Below are 4,953 nucleotides of genomic sequence, written 5' to 3'. Positions count from 1 at the left end.
AATTAAGTAATAATAATAATAATTTAATTCAAAAAATCATGAAATCTTGCCTAAGTGTTTCTCTGACCTTAGGAAACCACTAATAATTTTTCTCATAAATAATAACTTTATAGTGGAAAGCTAAATAAATCAACTTTTGAAAATCCTATTTTCTAAAACTAAAGTATTATCTAAATTAAATTAAAATTTTAAGAGGTCCACATGTTCTCCTCTAAACATTATAATTACCTCATGGATATGACACAATAAACCTTCAATGTCATTTGAGTTGTGTTTAGTGAGTTATGAGGTGAAGTGCCCCAAGGGTAAAGTGGTAACTTTAGACTTTGGTGCCTTAATAAAAATTTATGATTAACCAAGGTAAAATGGGAAATTTTGATCTTAATGAATATTTTTGGATGATTAAAACACAATTGGATTAAAAGGTAGAAACCCACTCACTACCTTTGCACAATGTCAACAAGATCATAAACCTCTTAATCTTCATGAAAATGACTTGGAAGTTAATTAAAGATCAAATGATTCTTAAGTAAGGGGCTTAAGTTAGAGAAGATGATGATTTACTTTTCTTAAGCCCAACGTTGAGGATGGTTTGACTATTTAATGAGAATATACATCATTTAAACCAAAACTTGGATGACCACCATTTCACCTATCATGATTTTTAAAGGCTTCGTAGTTGCCCAGATTCAATATCTAAACTTAATTGATTGGATTTAGAAAATAATATGATTGGAAATAAACATAGACAAACACTACAAGCCTGAATTTAATTGTGAGCACTATAATCTTTAAATGACCTAAACTTGCCTCAAGGGCACTCACTCACATAACTCTTAAATGAAACATCAATTGACTGGTCAAGTATTCTATCCTTGGGTTAATCAAATTGTCAAGTTTCACTAAGCAACATGGTAGTCACACTTCAACCTCAGATGATTAATGGAACAATATGATAAGTTCAAATTGAACTCAAAATAATTCAAAAGAGCCTCAAAGTATTTTTGGGTCATTCCCTCAACACTTTGAAATCTTATGGATATTTTGAAGAGCAAATTGAACTTGTCAATTGTTTGAAGAGCAAATTGAACTTGTCATATTTTGTTCTAAAATTATCCCTTAGGATCTTCCAAGATCCAACAAAATCATAGCCCGGGGTTTGGTAGGTAAACCTTGATCTACTCTTGTAAATTAAACTTCGTTGCAACATCATATACATGCCTTGCAAGTACTGACCTTTCAGATGGTAGAATAAGAAGACTCGCCAGGTATGCTCTTACAATTTACAGTACTGTCTTTTCTTATATTTTCTACACTATATTTTTATACGAACAAAACTTGCATGTTAAAAAATGATGACACCCTGCATGAAAACTAAAACTACTAGGATAGCCGTAAAATCAAAACCAAAACTAAATTCAATCAAGATAAAATTTACCGCCACAACATTCAAAATATAAAACAACACAAAATTTAATCACAAACATCACAAAACAACAATTACAACTAAATTAAGATGTCTCTATCAGATGATCGAAAATCCCTCGGAGGAGGTAACCTACGGTTGTTAACGAGGCTTATCGTGGTCTAAATGAAAATATGGAACTCATTAAATTGAGTTTAGTAAATTCATTTGGACTAAATGAATCTAATAGAAAATAGTTTTATCGGAACGAGGACACCATAGGATCCTAACCGGTGTCACTCTAATCTATTTAAATATGCCCTCCTAATATTTAAAGAACTATAAACATCTAATTTGAAAGGGCCACCTTATTTAACATTATAACTTGACACCCTAGAAAAATCAAACTCATCGCGACGAGGAGCTTGGAGCTAACATTGTGGGTAGCACGTCCATCTTCAACAGTAGGAGGATCTACAACAACACATCTTTTCCTAGAATTAAACAATTAGCCATAAGATTTTGAGGTTGTTCGCTTATGCAACATAAATCCTCAAATTATATTTTAGCCTTTTTATAACTCTGTCGTACAATTTAAGCCCTAGCTCATCTTAGGATTCTGAGGTAGTTGTTCATCACGACCTAAATCCTCACATCTTCCAACCTATTTGTGTGATCATTTCACACAAATGTAAGCCCTAATTAAATAAATATTGACATGATAAAATATTTAAATAATTTCTCCTCAAAATTGAAGCCAAACAATAGGATAAACTGGGAAGTCACCAAGGTTCTGCTCCGGATTTATGACACCCCCTAGTTCTTCCTCCTTTGGATTCCATAATAAATGTTTCAAATTTGAACTATTCCCCTTTCACACCTCTTTGTCTGATCTCGTTGAAATGTCCTACCCTTTTGACCTTTTTAAAGATAACATTTTCTCATTTTTATCAAGAGTTTGCTTAGGTGACTTTGGTTATCTAAGATGTAATTAACTATAGGGGCTTGCCCTTATTGGAAGATATTTTGAACCCGACTTAATATAAATCCCATTTAATTCTTCGTATTAAATAGGGAAACTTGTCGGCAAATAGAAAGGTTTTCGTAAACCAAATAGATGTCATATATTTCATAGTTTATTTGATCAAGCCTCATCCTCAAGTCTTATGTTTATTTTACGGAAATAGTCCTCCCAAAAAGAAAACTACACTAACAACAAAAATTTTGCCCAAAAGATAGACCCCAGCTAGCATGGAGTGCAAAAACTGAAGATAGAGAGGGGGAAAAGAAATCCATAGCAGGCAGTAAACAGTCACTTAAGATCTTGGTTAACAATTCTGAAATATGGGACCTCAATCCTGTCACCCTGCAGTAGAAACTGAAGGGTATTGGGGGGGAGACAACAATAGATAACTCTTTTAAATTGTAACCTTTTATGGCAAGCTAATTTGCTGGTTGGTTGCCCTCTCTATAGATAAAAGCATATTGTACTTTTAATATTGCTCTATAGATAAAAGCATATTGTACTTTTAACTGTGAGGAAATTTCTCTAATCTTTTTGGTTCAATAAGAAGCTCCTCATCGTGTAAGCTCCTCATCCTTCAGTATCTTGATTACAGCAGCAGAATCCACTTCTAACCATAAGTTGTACCAGCTAGACATTTTGGCAATTTTCAAAGCCAGTAGACAACCACTAATTCATTTTCAACAGCATCAGCAGCCACAATGGGGATGTGGAAGTATAATAAACATTTCCCAAGGTGATTTCTGTAGACACCCCCAACACCTACTCCTTTCTTATTGAAGCTTCCATCAGTATTTACCGTTACTGTATCGTAACTAGGAGGTTTCCAGAAAAACCTATGAACATACTTCTTGTCTGGGTGTCCCAAAGAGTAAGAGTTAGAGATGTTGGGAAATCTTCTAAACTTAATCATTTTGTGAACATAGGAAAGGCTATTTCTGACTATCTTCTCAGTTTTTTGTGTACCTTCTTCAAACTTAACCTTGTTTCTTTCCATCCAAGTAAACCATGCAACAATGAGAGGTATTGGAGCATAGTTCCTTTTATTCCAAGTCTGCCAGCAAGTGGTGATATTATCCCAGGTAAAAAGGTTTTTGTCAATGTTCAAGTGGGCTAGCAGTTGATGCCATACAACCTGTACAAAATTACATTCAAAGAAAAGATGAGACAGTGATTCCTCCTCCTGAGTACAGAACCTACATATTGAAGGTCCCCTCAGACCCTTTAGTTTAAGAATAACATCAGTAGGGAGGAGATTGTTAAAGACCCTCCAACAAAAAAAGGACATGGAGGGGGATAAATAATTGCTCCAGGATAGGTGTTCCCATTGGAAGATTGTAGAGTAGATTGCTTTGGTAAGGCTTTGATTTGAGAAAGAATGCCAGACAATTTTATCTGGCTTTCTTCTGTTAATGTTGATGCTGTCAATTTTTTCTACAGAAATGGCATGTAGAATTTCTGAAAGTTTAAGTAGAGACCAGTCATCATCCACCCAACAGTCAGCCAACTTGAGATCAGGGTTGGGGTGTTACAGATAGGGGACAACCAATCTTTAGGGCACCAATTATCAAGCCAGAAGTTTTTGTATCCTTTCCCCAGATCCCAAATGAACAAGTTTTCAGCAGTGTGTCTGATATTTAGCATTTTTTCCCAAATTTTAGAATCCCCTATCTTCCTTTCACTAAGTGTGGGGTGCTGATCTCTACAATACTTCCCCTTCATGAAAAGAGCCCACAGAGAAGTCTGAACTTTGAATTTAATCGAAAGCTTGCATAAGTTTATTTGGAAGAGCTGATTAATACCGTGATCTTATTTATTTTAGTATATATCCAACGTTCATTTAAAAGGAAAGAATGAGCCCAATCCAGCGAATCATTAAATTGAGTTTATTTGGTTTGAGTTTATTTAAGTTAAGGTAGGAAAGAGCGCAGTATTAATGAGTTTATATCCTTCATTAAATTGAGTTCATTAATGTAGCGCAATATAAACTCAAATTAAGGTAGGTAGTGATCTTATTTATTCCTACCTTTCAAATGAGCGTAGTATACCCAAGGTAGTGATCTTATTTATTTGAGTTTATATCCTTCATTAAATTGAGTTCATTAATGTAGCGTAGTATAAACTCAAATTAAGGTAGGTAGTGATCTTATTTATTCCTACCTTTCAAATGAGCGTAGTATACCCAAGGTAGTGATCTTATTTATTTGAGTTTATATCCTTCATTACTGCGCTCATTTGAAAGGTAGGAATGAGTCCACCCATTCAGGTAGGTAGTGATCTTATTTATTTTAGTATATATCCAACGTTCATTTAAAAGGAAAGAATGAGCCCAATCCAGCGAATCATTAAATTGAGTTTATTTGGTTTGAGTTTATTTAAGTTAAGGTAGGAAAGAGCGCAGTATTAATGAGTTTATATCCTTCATTAAATTGAGTTCATTAATGTAGCGCAATATAAACTCAAATTAAGGTAGGTAGTGATCTTATTTATTTCTGCCTTACAAATGAGCGCAATATACCCAAGG

This window comes from Phalaenopsis equestris, unplaced genomic scaffold (assembly GCF_001263595.1).
Source record: "Phalaenopsis equestris unplaced genomic scaffold, ASM126359v1 Scaffold234892, whole genome shotgun sequence".
NCBI classification, from domain to species: Eukaryota; Viridiplantae; Streptophyta; class Magnoliopsida; order Asparagales; family Orchidaceae; genus Phalaenopsis; species Phalaenopsis equestris.
The sequence above is the reverse complement of the archived record's forward strand: the minus strand, read 5'-3'. Positions refer to the sequence as shown.